The sequence below is a fragment of the Equus przewalskii genome, chromosome 19, assembly GCF_037783145.1.
Source record: "Equus przewalskii isolate Varuska chromosome 19, EquPr2, whole genome shotgun sequence".
Classification (NCBI taxonomy): Eukaryota; Metazoa; Chordata; class Mammalia; order Perissodactyla; family Equidae; genus Equus; species Equus przewalskii.
The window spans coordinates 61,358,539-61,375,936 of NC_091849.1; the positions used below are offsets into that span (position 1 = coordinate 61,358,539).

Genomic DNA, 17,398 nt, shown 5'->3' on the forward strand with positions numbered 1-17,398 from the left:
ATAATAAAAGTGGAGTCTTTAATTCAAACAATAAGTAAATAAATTTCAAAGTAAAAGTCTCAACAAACCCTAGTTAATGAATTTTCTAGCCATCTGAGCTCCCACATATAACAGTGCCCCAGGAAAAATCTTGTGAAACTACTTGAGGAAATAATGTAACAATCTTTTAAAGATACATTAAAGTTTAAGTTAACATGAAAATATCTAAAACAAGTGCATAGTAAGATTGACCTTGAACTCAAAATAAGTTTTCTAAACGTCTGGTATTTTCTCCCTCATGGTAACTCTAGGCCGACATTTATTGTCTTTACCTGAATGAGAGCTGATGTTCCATCTATGTCCAGCTTTCACTTTTAGTCACATCTGATTGTGTAGACAGAAAAATTTTGGCTCAAGCGTTAAGATTAGCAGTGAGGAATAAAATACTTAACATGGGAAATGGGTTCCCAACGGAAGCTTTGTCATCCTCTTCTTAATGTTTCTTGGATTAATTTTGTGAGAATGTCTTCATTTGCTTTCCTGGAAAATAGAAGTGAGGGCTATTTTAGCCCATGGGTATGTGCCCTCCTTCCAGTAAGCCTCAGAATTCCATTAGTGCTCACTTCATTGTTATCACTGACCATTATCATCATAGTTATTACTAAGTGTTACTTGAGCATGTACTAGATGGCGCACACTTTAGAGTACTTACATGTATGAATTATGACTTGTAGCTAAATACGAGGCTGGTATTATCATCTCTGTTTGAAAGATAGGGGAACTAAGGCTGAAGGAGCCTTAGTATTTCACTGAAAGATGTACAATTACTATTAACAAGCAGCAGAACCAGGAGTCAAAAGTAGAAATCCATAGTTTTCCCAAAATATTTAGCTGCTTCTTATTTAAATTTTTCTAAATTATTGCCGTGAATCCCAACTTTCTTAATATCATTAACATTAAGTAACTGCATTTATTTTTAGTATTCAGAATGGAGTTACTCATGACGATATTTTCTGTATTCCTTAAACTGAAGCTGCCTGATTTTGTATATATTGTGGTTTCTTCAATGAAGTAAATGTGTAGCAGCCTCACCCCCAGGGCAAACCTTTTGTAGAGATAGTAGGATGAATGGTTGTTATTAAGTATAGTGAGGGGTGGCAAAGTCTCCCACAGATCATCGCATTCCTCCTTCCCTTATTTAGAAAACAGTTGATACATAGAAAGAAGGCACAGTATATGTTCTCTGCTCTCGGAGAATTTCCGACTGGATCAAGCGGTCCACAACAGAATGCCTCGGGTTATTTATGTGTTTTATGTGGCTTCCTTGCTCTGTCTATTCTTGCTTCCACCCTGGCCCCTTTCGCTTCTCTGCTCTGCTCCCGATCCTGGGAACTGCATTTGTCAGCCTCCATTACCTTCTGGATTCTGGGCAGGCTCCACGGCAGGATGCCCTGGAGGAGGGCAGGTTGGGGAGGTGTGAGAATCAGGGTGTTTCTACGCGTCCAGTGGCTTCATGTCCTCTGTGACTCTGGTTCCTGTTGAACTGGCCCATTGCATGCCTGGCAGCCCCACCTGAGTCTGGCTCCGGCTAGATGGCTCCAGCAGCTAGCCTTTGGCCAGCTGGTCCTGACATTTGCAGGACCCAGGGCCAGCGTACAGAAGGAGGCCCGCACGTCTGTGTTCAATATTTAAAAGCTATAAATCAAATACAAACTGTTATTTTCCATTTTTCTATTTTGGCAAATATACCTCCATAATGACAAATTAAAAAAAAAAATCCCTTGTGTGGGAGTCCACAGTATAAATATCGACTTTCTCTTCCTCCTTAGGATGGGGCCTCTCACTTACCACCCCCAAGACTTGGCTGCTCACCTACCCTCAGTCCTCCCTTCCCCATTGTCCAGGAACTGGGCAAGTCCTGTGAACGGGAACACTAAGACATTTTGCCTTAGTCCAGCCTGTCCAAGCCAAGAAGTCTCTGCCCACAGGTGCCCCCAACCCCTCAGCCTAGTTGGTATTGACCCTTTAAGTCCCTTAAAGGAATCTGAGGCTGGAAGGCCAGGTGCAAATTCCGAATTCTGAGACTGTTAGTTCTCAGACTTGTGGTGCCCCCCTTCTGTTTCTTGGCTCCTTTTCACACAGTAAGGAGCTTTGAGTGCCCTCACCTGGATACTCTAGACCCCACACAAGCTCTATCTGCCGCTACCACTCGCCGTTCTCTTGCAAATAGCTGCCTTCTCTTGTCCACCTCTTGGCTCTAGAATCTGTGCTGCCCAAGGGAGGATAGACCCAGGGAGATGGCCTGTTCAGGCCCTAGAGACAACCTCATCCATTTGGATGGGGGAGGCCAAGGACGTATACACCTGGAGCATGGTCTGGAAGAGGGCAGGGCCTGGCACCTGTGTCTGTATGTCCTCTTGACTCAGAAGTCTCTTTTCTCTGTAGGAAGGAGCATGGCTGTGGAGGAACAGAGTAGGGCCTTCTAAAGTGGAGAGTCCAAAACAGGGTTTCACATTGCCCGGGTCCAAGTCTGATGATCCCCTGAGGATGATGGTGGTAGTGTCTTCCTACTGTTGCTAATCTCTGGGCTACCTTGCTGTACTCTGTTTGTCTCCTCAGCTCTTCTCTCCTCGGTTTAACCAGTTCCCTGTGTTCCATTCTGTCTGCTTACAACACTCAGAAAGGTTTGTGTTTTCCTGACTGCACCCTGATTGACACAGCTTGTTTAAAACCTTTTTGAAAAGCAGTAGATTGCACTAATATTTTCTGTGCGCAGTCGGTCATTCTGTGGGTTGTTCTGAACTGAACAGAATAGGCCTCATTACAGAGAGAGATTCAGAGGTATAAAATGTCTGACAATCTAAATCTTTCCCTAACACATGGACATTCCATAAGTCATATTTCTAAAGGCGTTGTATATTTAGCTGTACCCAAATTTGCATGTGGAGTTACAAGGTAAATAGGACAGATGGAGAAAAATAGAAGTGGAATGTTTCCACATGCCAGGCAAAGGGGCAGGAAAGTGATAAGATGGTGATTCAACTGAATGCTGTCCCTTCCCTGATACGGAGCCTTTGATGGCAAGCTGCAGCCTTCGGGTTCTCTACAATCCGTGCCGACACTTCCCACGGTGGATCTTTCTCACGTGTGATTCTACCAGGGCAGGGCACTGCTAGCTCTTAAAATAAGATTTACACATATGGTACTTATATAATGAAGATGAAACTCGTGCAGTGGGGCTGGAAACATTCACATTTGGTCGCTTGATAACGCTTCAGGAGAGATGCTGCTTGCATTATGTAACCGTTCAATTCCTGGGTTACTTGTTTTTCTTTTTTCCTGGAAGGCACAAGAATTTGACATACATCTGACTTCTGATATTTGTCCCTTTTTACTAACAAATAAGACTGTGTTTTTATAAAATCTTGATTTGGGTGCTAAAGCTTATATTCTGTACCACCTTGTACAATTCATCTCTGAGAACATAATTACTGAGAAAAATCGAGGGTCTGTTGGTGACATTCTGTCTCTCCTGCTCTGTGCCTTTGCTTGTAACCCTCTCAGTGAAGCCAGCCTCCTCTGCCTGACCCTGCAGACACGGCCAGGACTTAGTAACAGAGGGAAAAGGAAAGGAATCAACTTCACTGCCTGATGTTGCTAAAACTGCAGCCAGTTTTCAATTATCCATGTCAGGAAATGCAAGGATGTTTGAAATCAAGATCTAATCTATAAATGACAAAGAAATGAAAGAAACAAAACAACAGAGCTGCATTTGATCAATAGCTGTAGTCTTCTCTTGTACTTTTCAGTCAGGATTTCTGAATGTCATCATCATATCACCTCCCCGTTGAGAAAAAGATAAAGCCTTAGGTCAGGATTGTGGCTGGTAGAGCCGGGTGGAGGAAAATGGACTTGGTTTTCAGGTAAATGGGCGTCCTGCTCCCCCACCGTCTCCAGACTGAGCTTCCTGTCTGCACGATGCAGAAGAGCTGCTGGAGAAGCTCTCGCAGTGTGTGGAGGGGAGAGTGGGCAGGCTGCTCCAAAGATGGAGAAAAAGGTAAGAACACCTGGGAACAGTTATGTGTAGCACCTTAAGCCTGACCACAGAGGGATGAGAGAGGGCGAGGTGACTGCAGGCATCACTGCGTGCACTCCTCCATCCTCCTGTGAACGCCAGGACGGGGGCTCACCTCCCCCAACACACACACCTGAACAATTGAAGATGTGCAATAGTCTGCCTTTACTTTTGACAGTATCTGGACAGTTCTTAACGGAGTCAGAGAAGGAAAGTCAATAACCTGCTAACTGTCTAATCAACCACAACACAGTGAAGGGCTAATCGTTTATATGTATTGTCTCCAATTGTTTATTCTGTTCCAAACGGTAGCATAGTCCCCTCATTCGCATGTGGGGCCAGACTAAAATATGTCTATGAGTCAGGAAACCTTGTTGACATCTTCGGGGAGAATCTGAGAGAATATTTCCTACATGATGAGCTAGTAGCGTCGTGTTTGCATGTGTAGAGTGGTTTCTGATGTCTTCCAGCCGGTCTGAGAAGTTGTGTTACCCTCATTGCTTCCACCAGCATTTACACCAAACAATAAATTCTGCTTTGTTGGTGACTCCCACCAAACATGGAACCTTTTGTCATAATATCCATATTAACTACGTTGATGGATGTCCAAAGTGAGACAGGATTATTATTGTTAATAGCTGTCATAAGTGCAATCGATGGAATTGCACTGCAAATTTCAAGGAATTAAATAGACCCATGAAGGTTAATCATGGTACATAACCAGTATGGATGGTTATTTCCTGTAATAACAAGCGACAAACAAGAAATCCAGTGGTGTTTCCAGTCTCATCATTGTTTACTCACTTTTTAAATCTGTGCTTACTTATCCCACTTCTCCCATCTCCCAAATTCACATTTTGGGATGTGGTAATATTTTTCCAGAGTTAATATGAATTGATGTCTTCCTTGAAAATGATTAGAGCCCTACACATGTCAGAGAATTACGAGACAGAGCATCTTTCAGCTCATGTAATGTTCCAACACAGGAAGCGATGGAAATGTATTATCTGAAAATTACTCCATATAAAGCGAATAGTAATGTTCTCTCTTGAGTTCTTCAGAAACAGATGGCTACTTTCTTAGTAATAAAAATAATTCTCCTTACTCACCAAGCTTTTATTTCAAAATATATTCACTTGAATTACGTCACGTTATCCTTATACCATTCTTATGAGGGAGGTAGAGACCACGATGTGATGCTTTACGGAGCTCAACAGAAAGGTCTGAACCGGCTTTGGAATGTGTCATCACCTTCAAGGATCTCCAAGGGTTCCTTGGACTCCATGCTAAGAGTATGCTTGATGGTTTATAGACGTTGTTCTTCTATGTGAAAATTGACTACTGCCTTTTAAAAAGATGCTCTGAGGATATCAAGTCCACGTCAACAGGATAAAATCAGAGTTTGGTTATGTCCATAGGCTTATTTTTGGTCTTGCCACCTGAAGCAGAATTCCATGCCCATCTTTCTCGCAGGTATAAACACAGCCTGACTGATGCACAGTGATGTCGGCAGTGGAAACTGTAAGAGTTTGGTGAACAACGCTGGTGCTTTGAGTTTTGTTGTTGTGGTAGTGAACGTCATGGTTGTTTCCAGTGGAGATGGTTTGTCAATGTGTGAAGTTGATGGAACCGATATATACCAGCTCAGTAAATACTAGGAAATTCCACTCTGTAAAGTACTTCCTGCTTTCTATTAATTCCATGCTACAGACTGTGTAGAAAAGCTTATGGAAAATTCTGCCTCAGGGAAACATACTTTGAGGATGCTCTTTGAGGTGAAGCTACCTAAACTGCCCTGATTTCCCATCATTAAGAGATGAGGGAGGCAAAGAAGATAGCTCGGAACTTCCCTCCCTCAGCAACCAGATGCTAAATTGGGCTGGGGGTGGGGCAGTGGCAAGGGACCAATGCTGGCTTTCAGAGGCCTTAAATGAGAGGAGAACACTTCCAACAGATGATTCACAAATCATGTGAGATGAACTCAGAAATAAGGGCATCACTGGTAATCAGGAGCACCTTAAAAAGGGAGAAGGAGCTAGGCAAATGAACACTAAAAAGGCACTCAAAATGAAATTTTAGTTTTGTTTATGATGTGTGTTTTTAACAGGAAAAATACATTTAAAATAAATTTTTGTCAAATTACATTTTTGACATGTTGCATTTCCGCCATTAGTTTTTTCCCTTACATAGAAAAAGTGGAAAGAACTTGGTCTTCCACAGAGAGAGCTCATGGATCTACTCCTCCAACTACTAAAGTGTTTTTACTCTTGTTACTTGGCCTCTTGGAGTCTCTGTGTCCTCACTCCATTCTGGAGTTATTGTGGGAGTCAAATGAGACCGCACACATGGGCACTCAGCGGCACTAAGTTCCTTCCCCTTGTAAAAGATTGCACTGGACACTTATTAAAATTGGCAAGGAAGCCTTTTTGATGGAATAGAGGAGAAAGACAATTGCAACAGGGCAAAGAGATTGAACTCAACTCAGCTGAAACAAAAGGAAAAGGATTATTGGACGCTGGGGTCAGCTAATGGGAAAGTCCTGGAGGATGATGGCGGAAGGTTGGTCAGTGTGACTAGACTGTCCTCCGGAGTGTAGATTGACGTCTCAAAGGGGCAAAGAAAGAGTTGACAATTCCAAGATCTCCTCTCAAGTTTTTCTTGCTTTGTTTTGCTCATTTTCACTCTGTGTCTTCTCTCCTAGACAACATAGACGTTATTTTTAAAATTGCACATAAAACTCACCTGTCTCTAAAGGACCTTTTGTTTAATGGGAGGCTTGGGAAAAGCAGGTTTTTATTTTTCAAAAGTTTGGAGTTTGATTTAGTCATAAAATAGGACCCATCATTAGCTTAGTAACTGTTAACCTCCTCTGAATTATGATTCTTCTCTGAACGATATTTTCCTTGACCTCACAGGGCCTCCACCCCTTGGTGATCACTCTCATGGCTCAGTCAAGGGCCCATCTTAGACTTTTATCTGCTGGTGATTTGTCCTCCTTTCAATAAGATTATTCCAGTAAAAATTTCAACCAAACCATAAGTTTAAAGAAAGGGATCTATACACTTATTTTTTAATTTTCAAGTTGAACCAAATTTTTACCACTCTTTGATTACAACTGGATAGCAAAGCAAGTTAAACATTTTAATCCTTAGGTTGTTGGTGTTAGAGTTTTTCTCCTATAAGTGAATAATTAAAATCATCACGGAAAACCCTGTTTATTTTCCTCATAGTTTGAATCAAAACAAAAATATAACATCCACATGATGTGATCATATTCAATAAGTTCAAGCCACTGATTCTGGGACTTTAAAGACTTGTTAAAAAAAAAAGAAGAAGGAGAAATTCTCTTCTCTTCTGGATAATATATTTTTAGACTCTTTTCCTACTAGCAGTGGGGGTATAGTAAAAATAGAGCTACTGGATCTTAATAAAAATGAAACTGGAGATCTTAGATGCTGCAACTTTCTGTCTTCTTTATGTTTTAATTACATTGATTTGGAATCTTAGCTACACTAAACTCAAGTACAAGTTATCTTTTTGCTTCTTTGGTAGTTATGTTTTGTCAGTCTTTGTATGTTAAAGCTATGTGTCCAGTTGTTTCTACCACATAGAATGCACAGTCAACTACACAGAACCAGGTAGTGAATTATATTCTTGACTACTGCTTTGACTCGTCATGTCTTATGAGGCATAATATTTATTTTTCTCAGTTTATCTGTCTCTAGAGTCAAGACAGATATTTCTACCAGCGTTTTCAGTTTTGAAGTCCTGCGTGAAGGCGGTTTTGAAGGCATCTATTTTCTAAAATCGCTTGCAATGGAAAGATTCTAGCTAATAGCATGTTCTCATCTCCACATCTGTTGTGGACCGAGCATGAATCTGTAGTTTTCAATATTTACAGGGAATTAGGGAGTCATGTAAGAGTGCAGGCTGAGGAGTCTTGTGAGTCTGGATTTGAATCCCAGAATGCCTTGGCACCTTTTATGAGACGTTGATCTATCTGTCTGAGCCTAACTTTCCTCACCCATATATGGTAATAATAATAACAAATGATAATAGTTCTGGAAGGACTGTCGGAAAGTCTAGAAATAACGCATCTAAAATACTAAGTACTTTACCTGGTGCATAGGAGCTACTCAAAACAACAAAAAAACAGCAGTTTTAGTGGTCATTGAAAATATAATTTTCCTAAATTATACTTATCCTAAATATATTTGATCCAAAGACAAAGGAACGTCATTTAATCCCTCTCTGATTATTAATCACAACATTTTTAAATTGTGGCAGTTCCACAAGCCATTGTTATTCACAGTGATCACTATTATTTTCACAAATTTTCTCTCTGGTTAATAGAGATTGCTGATTGGTAGACTATGAGTTACTGCTTGGTTGGAATTATGAGATCATTTTTGTTTATATTTGGTTGCTGTGCTTCTGCTACGAAGGAGATACTCCTGACTCACTTTAATCCTTTCTCTAGAACTAACTTTTCTACCCGTAAGTTCCTTCACAGTTACTCCGGAGTCGTTTAAGATTAGTGTGTCAAAGTTTGTGGTGGGAGAATGGGGGGAAAAAACTCACAAAAAACAGAGTGAAACCAACTAGGCTACATAGGGAGCAGACCTACAGCCACGGTCACATGTGTGGGGCTCTAGCCAACAAGCTGCCTGGTCTCAGGCCCATGTCAATAATCAACATTGGGCTGTTTCCTTGACCACAGAGCTTTCTTTTACTCTTCAAGCCCTCATAGAGTCTATTACCGATTTTAAAAATATGTTGGTGTTGGGGTGGGGAGTAGTGAATTAGTATGAATTTTTTTTTTTATACCATAGAAATTCAGAGTGTGTCAATGAATCTTCCAGCACCATCATAATATTGTCTATGTAAGCCCAATGATGTCATGATGTATTGTCATCCAACAAAAAATTTCTTTTTTAAAGCATGACCTCTAACATTCATCTTTTGTTTGCTTTTATCCCAAGTCTCCAGTCTCTATCATATATAGAATATAATATGTTGCCTCTTCTCATCCATGGAAAAAATAAGACATCTTCTCATTCATGGATTCATTAGGTTGGGAACCTGCCTGTATGCTAGGCACAGTAACAGGCAGAGAAATGAACTAGAGACAGAGCTGCTTCAGGAAGCTTTCCTTCAGGGAGATACGCCAGGTGCATCGATAGCTGTAAATACCAATGCAAAAACAAAGTGGTCCTCCATCCAGTAATTCACTCACTCACTCACTCATTTACTCAGCAACTGAGTGTTTTTATTTCTTAACACAGGTCAGGCAAAGTGCTCGCTTCTGGGCTTCTAAGGATGGACAGCAACACTGTAATAGCAAACTGGAGCTCCTTCTTTGGTACTTTCCTCCTGACCTATTTGTGGTGGGGGGCAGGGGTGTAGACAGAATTAAACCAGCTCTGATAACACAATGTGAAATGTGCCAGTGGTGCTTATCCAAGAGCACGGGGTCCAGTGGAACACAGGAGAGCATGTCACAGGCTTCTGAGACCAAGCAGGATTTCCCAGAGAATTCCCTTATGTTGTTCCTGTCCAGCATGGGGTCATTGCTCTAAGTGCTCCCTGTCACCCTGCACTGCAGCCTGTGCTTTACAAGCTGCTGCCCTCTCGTTCTCCTCACTCTGTATTTTGTTCTCAAGACATTGTAGTGGTTATATTTGTAAAAGAAACTCTTTTTTTGCCACCAATAACTTTCTTCTTTTCCCATGATGCCCATCCTCTGGTTTCCAACTAGAGTTTTAAGTACAGCTGCATTGTCTTCTCAGTCATTACTCCTTTTCATTGACTTGTATGTGATTCTAAAATCTATCCTGATGTCACATCTTCCACAAAGTTGTGATATTAAAGAATCAGTCATATTGCAACTGATTAAAAATGTATTGTAGTTAAATTTCTTATGGATTTCAGAATCATACTTGTGCCAAGTGCTACATTTTGAACAAAGCCAAGAGCTGCTGTCTCCGTGCTTGAGTGCCCCACATTACAAATAAGTTGGGTTAAAAAAAAGTGAAGTATCATGATCTCTGGTTTTTGTATAATTTGAATACCGGTACATTTTGAGTTCCTGCAACATCCTACTGGAAATAACTGTCAATGGAGGTTATAGTGGAACCATATGTCCCAGATGGCTCTTCTTCACCTTTTCCTGACACTTTTGGAAGTTCTCTACTTGACCTAGTTCTGCCTTGATTTACCCATTTCTTCATATCCCTCTCAAGTATCTCCTCTTCTTAGTGTGCTTCCTGGTTTTTTATATTATTGCACAGGATAGGAACTTTTTCTCATGAGCCCTCCCAAGTCCTGGGTTCAAGACCTGTAGTAAAGATACCAGCAGGATCACGTCTCATTGTTCTCGCTCATTACGGTAGCCCAAGCTGGGAGCATCCCGGGAGGAGAACTGGGGGAGTGGTCCTGTTGGTGGAAGGATAGCTGGAGAATGTGGCTGGCATGAAGGTTACTCTTTCCTGCCACAGAGCTGCCAATCTAAAGTAAGTGGTCAGGCGGTTCAATCCAAGTTATGGATTAAATGTAAAACTTAGGTGTAAATTCTGTGGCAGTATCATACCTCAGACAGTATGAAGCCCAGGAATCTTGGCATGAATGTGCTATAAAAGCAGGGGGAACAAGGTGAGAATTTTGTTTGGTAAGAAGTTTTAGATGTCTGCAATCTGCTCGTTATAATAATTTTGATGATATAGATCATTTCTAATTCATACAGATCCGCAAAGACCATTTGGTGTGAAGGAAAGTAAATGAGACCTGGAATAAATCAAAGGACATGACTTTAGGTCCTTGTTCTGGCCCCACTGTGTGTCTTTGGGAAAGTCACTCAATTTCACTGGGCGTGTTTTATTCATGTGTAAAATAAAAATTACAGTAATTATACCTACCTTTCCTATTAAGCATAAGGATCAAATGAGATAACGGGTATTAAAGTACTATGTAAAATCTACTATACTTCATGAATGTCATTTATTGCTAAGTGAAGGGGGATTTAGTGGAATAGAGGAAGATATGGTTCAGAGTCTATTAAATAAAGTGTAAATATTTGGACTGATTTCACAGCTTGACAAATGAGTATAATTTATTCCAGTTGTTTCACAGATTACATTTACTCAAGCACAGTATATAATATTTTATCAATTAGCAGCATGATAATACGTGTCTGTCTGTTATATATTGATACCAAATGTAACATTCAGGCTTAACTTTGGCTCTGAGTTACGGAAAACTCAAAACAAAAGTGATGTAAAAAAGAAAAGTTTATTTTATGTTCACATAAATGTAGGCAGCTCCATGATCATTAGGGACCCATTTCTTTCTGACTTTTTTCTGCTGTATTAAACTTGCAATTTCCACTTCAGTGTCCAAGATAGCTGCTCCAGCTCAGCCATCATGTAAAATTCCATCTGACAATAAAGAGGAAAAGGGAAAGAAAAGGATATTTTCCAAAGTTTCCCATGGTGTTCTTGCTTGTTCTTGGCAAGAATCTAATCCTATGACCTTAAAAGAAAGGATGGGAAGTTCGGTTTTTATTCTGCAGTCCTTGTGTCCAGGTATTATTTTGTTAAGACTCTGTTATGAGGACAAGTAGCAAATAAATATTGGGGGAAGCTAGTCATCTCTACAGCATCAGTGATGGAGAGTGCCTCATACTTAATCACCACTAAGCAATAGCATGTATATACAGAACAAAATCTCCTTCGAAATCATTTGTAACAAAGCTATTTTCTTAATTTTTTCATACAACAGATATGTACTGGATAAATTCTATGTGCACGTATGCCACTGGACATAAAAAAGGAAAACAAATCCCTGACCCTTAGGAGCTAAAATCTGTGAAATAAGCATAAAAATAGGAGTTTCCAACAGATAATGTGATAATACAAGAGAAAGTGATTTTGAATTCATGGAAGGAAAAAGAAAGGTGTTGTATTGTTCTGAGATGCAGTCATTGTTTGCTGTAGTCATGCATTAAATGGGATCCTAGAAACCTGAAAGAATGTGTGTTCCTCTCAAAGTGCTTAGTTTACTATAAGAGCATATTTCCTGCATTGAGAGGCTGTCATTGAGACCTGAGTATGAATCATAATCTGATTTCTCTTAGAAACATACACTTGGCGTCTTCATATTGAATTCAATGAGATAAATAAGTAGGTACTTAGAAAAGACAGATATTATTTATATAATGTTAGCTTGATTTGAAATGACTCCATTATTTATGGAGCATTTGGTTCGTTGAACCAAGTGGATTCTGCACCAAAGCTCTCTTCCTTGTGGAATCCTGGCGTTGAGACACTGTGGTCAAAGGAGGAGGACAGATGCTGGATGCAGTCGGATTCTCTTTCTTCTCTCTTTCCTGTTCCAAGACTGACTCTGACTGCTGCCACGCCTCCCCTCAGGAGGCAAAACTGTGCAGAAGAACAGGAGGCAAGGGTGGGGGCAGAGCCAGAGGAGCAGTTTCACCCTTGTGAAATGAGGAGAATGAAATTATAGCTCTCTGGAGAAGACTGGGAACACATTTCAGCTCCTTCCCCACGCTCCTCCCTCTCCCCCTCAACCTCCTCGCTCTCTGCCTCTCTCCACACCACTGCTGTTCCAGGGGTGAAAATGGAGGGAGTTTCTCAGCACATCCACATGACTTTAAGCTGTATAATTTAAAGTCATGATATAAGAATAAAAGCCTCCACTTAAAATATTTGCTAAGATCTATTTTTGACTTAATGGTCTTTTGCATTTCGCTTCTCTTTTGCTTTTTGACACTTCTTGCTGTTTTGGTTTTAAATAAAAGTTTTAAATATGATAAAAGGAAATGGTTTGAGGGATAACCTATCATTCTGAAACCAGAGGAGCTTCATCATAGAGTTTTGGCTCCACCCAGAAACACCGTGATCCAGTTGTCTCCATTTCTAAACGAAGTTTGAGGTTATTGTGTAATATACTGCTAATTTTTTAATATTCTGAAAATAAAGCAAAATAATGTTTTACTTCCCTCCTCTTTTCAATCAACTTTTTGCTAATGTTATTTAAGCTCCAGATTTAAAAGCGAATTGTACTAATAAAAATTAGCTATAATCTGTCGATTAAAAAAATGAAGTAATTTTAGGAATCTGACTGTTTTATACAAAAAAAACAATGTAAATTCAGAATTTGAAGTGTCCTTATCATCTTGACCTTACTCATTCCAGTAATCTGTTTTAAACACATGCATATGTCATAACTGCTTGCAGATGTGTTTTTGTACTTACATGATTTTTATTGTTTTATGTTCTTCTGTAAAATGTTTATAACTTGCCTAATACAGGATTTCCCATATACTGGATACTCAGTAAATATATTGGCCCTGAATTCTTCGATGACAAAACCCATTAAGACATGGTAAAAAAAAAAAAAAAAAATCACCTGGGGTTTGCCTGGGCCGAGCTAGTCTTTCCCAGTAAATGAATGTCTTCCAAAAAGGTCTTGAGAGTCATTACTTGGAAAAGTAATGGTACTCGAAATAGCTTATTTTGCTATCGTTATTTTTGTCCAGTCTGGATAACAGTACTCTGACTATAGTCGTCTGTCCCACCTGCTGAGGAACTGAGATCTCAGCCTGGCGGGTTCCAAACGTTTGAAGGTATTTGTTTATTAAAAGATAAGAAGCAGCTGGAGACACATCTTCAACCTTGCTTCCGAATAAGGGATTTGCTACCATGTGATTTCAGCATTTCCCAACTGATGGACTGAAATCTTGTTTCGTTCTTGGCAACAGCTTGAACTGTTTCCATAGAGCTGGTTTATAACTTCTCAAGGCACAGGAGCAAGGAGTGTGTCAAGAGAAGACAAAGGGGGAAGAAAATAGAGCTGTGTTCCAGATGGTCCATTGAAAATGGAACTCAGAGAAAACCCCAAACAGAAAAACAGCAAAATCAGTATGTCTCTTCTTCTGCAGGGGACTGGAACACATGGTTTCAGAGTTGGAGAGGTCTATGATAAAGGTCTTCGGTTTTCCAGTGGTAATGAGCTAATAGATGTGTAGTCACTTGGTTCAGCAGAGGTTTCAGTGCTGCCTGGCACACCCGTGTTATCTGGCTTTCCAGTTCTCAGCAAAGAGAATTTCTAGTCTGTCCGTATGTACTCAGACCTCTTTAGCTTTAGTAGCAGACTCAACTCCTACTCCAGAGAATTTGGTAATTGAGAGGAATTAACTTACCTTCCCACCACAAAATATGCTACCTCATCTACGTTTTCACCCAGTCTTATTTCCTTGATACCTGTTTTAAATCAAGAGAGGACACTCTTCTTACCAAAGGCCAGTTCTTCTCATGTGCTTTAGGTTTCGTTTCTATCAGATTTCTTCTCAACTTGATACAATCAGTTCTCTTCATTTACAGTTTCTCTCGCTGTTTGATTCTTCCCTTAACATTTAAACATACTTTAGTATTTTTCATTGTAAAAATATATCTCAAATCCACAACTCCTTCTAATAATTATAAATGTACTGATAACTGCAACTCATATTTACTTAGCACTTAGTATATGCCAGACATATTCTAAGACCCTTCTTTTCTTGGCTTGTTGAGGGGAGGGAGCAGGGACATCTTGCCAAACTTAGCTATGGAGCTTCTACTTTACTCTTGCCAAAGCAGGTGGGGCCGGCAGAAGGGTGGTCTCTCCATAGAAATCTCACTCTGTCACCAATACTTCAGGAGAGACTGAGTGATGGTTCCATCTAGGGTTGTGGAAATAGAGAGCTCAGTGAAGGCAATGTATCATTATTAGATATAATCAAATAGGAATTGGTAATTGATTGGTTATGGAGTAATTACAAGGATGACATCTAGGTTTCTGCTTGAGAATGATGATGTTCTTTTGCCAATAGCAAACACAAAAGGAGGAGCTGGCTTAGGGAAAAGGGTAAAGAGTTCATTTTTAGATATGCTGAGCTTGAAATATCTGGGGTTGGGTGGCTCAAAGATAAGTAAATAGGGATTTGAAACGTGAGCACAATGGAACCATCCAGTCTCAAAGCTGAAACTGGTACTTTGGAGAAGTTCTTTGAGATCTCCACAAATCATCATACCCAGAGTCCCATAACTGGCCCAGTGATTGCACTTAGCACCATTCAGCTGTGGTGGTGCTTCAACATCAGGCATTTTCCCTCCGGTGTCTGGAGAAGTCCAGGAGACAGGATCAGATGATAGCCTGCCTTCTTTGTGAACACCATCAAGGACAGCATTACTCTGGTTTTGCTCTTTTGTTTTTTTTCCACACCTTTTGTTGTTAGCAATTTGATTCTCTTTTCATAGCAGGTTCTATAAAGAAGTCTATCGGTTCTAATGACATTCTAAATTAAACTATGAATGCATGGCGGAGAGTTCCATTTTTGTTACTCTTTCTAGAACTTTAGGAACTGGCTAAGCCTAGGTAAGTTACTATAATGGGTTGAGAATTTGCATGAATAGTCATTATTGTTAATATTTTTTAGAGCCCACCAAGAACTAAGCACTTCATATTTATTATATGGAATTTTAAGGTAACCCTATGTAGCAGACATTTTCACTCCCATCTGACAGCTGAAGGGTTGAGACTGTGAAAAGTTGAGTCATTTATGCAAGGTCACACGTCTGGTAGCTTCAGTTGCCAAGAGTCAGTCCAGGACTCAGTGGCAGACTGTGAACTGGATGCACAGTAGAACCACCTGGGGAGCCTTAAGGACTCTAATGCCCAGGCCACACCCCAGGCGGATTACATCAGAACCTTAGGGGCTAGGACTAGATCTTAAGGCTAGCATTAGCCTTAGGGGCTAGTAATAGATCCATAGTTTTTAAAGGTCCCCAGGTGAGACCACTGTGCAGCCAAGGTTGAGAGATACTAGCCCACCTCTAAAACCTAGGACATTGTCATACCAGGCTACCTCTGAATCCAGATTTTCATTCCACATTGAAATAGTCTTGTGACACCAAGTGGACTGTTGAGTAAACTTGATAAACAGAATAAATAAATGTCTTCTTGATATAAAAGTGTTATCTTCCTCAGGCTTCCAAGTTACCGAAGAAATATTTTCAAAGTAGAAACTCCAGCAACAGGGCTGCAGAGTTGGGTTTGCTCCACTCACTGCAAGTTGAAGGTGACTTTCTGTGTTACTGTCCTCCTAGGCACTGTACATGGTGCCTGCTGACACCAGGAGAGACACACCCGGCGACAGATGGTTTCCTCTACAGATAGAGAGCACAGTGTAAACCGATTCCTAGAGGTATCTTAGAACTTAGAACACATTTTGAAGTTTCTAAATAATTGGTAAAGCTTTAGTTGAACTCTTGGCCTTATTTAGCAAGTGACTTAATTATATTTCATTCTGAATAAAATTGTTATTTCCTAAGCCTGGAGATAACAGTATATAATGAAGCATCTGCTGTGTATGATGTACAACTGTTTGGATTCCCAAAGGACACATTCCAAAGAATCAGATTTTCCTGCTATGTGTGACAAACTTTCCAAGGTCTTCAAATTATGAACATGTTTTCTGCAAGGTACATATTTTTGACATCTGTGGAACAGATTTTTATCTCTGGTGACATCTCTCTATCATGTATCTTCTTTTTAATAGTGCTGCTTTATTTTAATATGGAATTCTAAAAATCTGGTGTTTGAGGTAGTCATATTTAGGAACTGCTTGTATCATTCCTGCACTCATTAACTATTTCATAGCATGCATGACTTTGTGTTAGCAATATCTTCTTTTTTTCAAAAATTTTTTCGAAAACGGTGGATCAGAGAGAGAATGCTGTTTCCTCCCCATAGTTTTGTGCCAGAGCTTTTCAGTAAGGATTGCAAATTGTCTTTAATGCTGAACCAGGTGGTTTCAAGAGAGACCTAAAGCCCATCGTATGTCTGCTATTGATACTGTCCGTTATATCCAGTGGGAGGGAGGCACAGGTGAAGTGTTTGGGTCTATGAGAGACACGTGTCATTTGTTTATAAATGACACACTCTTGATGTAGCGTATCACAGCAGCTGTGGAAGGAAGGAGGTTGAATTAAGTGACATTAACAGAAAGCTTGTGATTGAATCCTTAACACCATAAAACATTTAATTTGGTGTCGTGAAACGATGAAGCTTATGGTCCCAATGCCCACTGGGTTTCAGGATCCATGTCATCGGGGTTGACATGCTCTATCCAGACAACCTCAGAGGACATTTGCACATGTGCAGTTGGAATCTACATAACCAACACTGAACTTTGCATGGTGCATTCTTCTGTTTTAGTTGGTAGTGATTTGGACGATAAGGACTAGTCATTTGACATCATTTTTTGTTTGTTTACCATAACATCTG

At 40.2% G+C, this 17,398-nt stretch overlaps 1 protein-coding gene across 8 annotated transcripts in view; it reads left to right on the forward strand.

Moving 5' to 3' along the window:
* The window catches only part of ADGRB3 (adhesion G protein-coupled receptor B3), a 644,987-nt gene that overhangs the window by 560,546 nt on the left and 67,043 nt on the right, over nucleotides 1-17,398 (forward strand). The window lies entirely within an intron of this gene.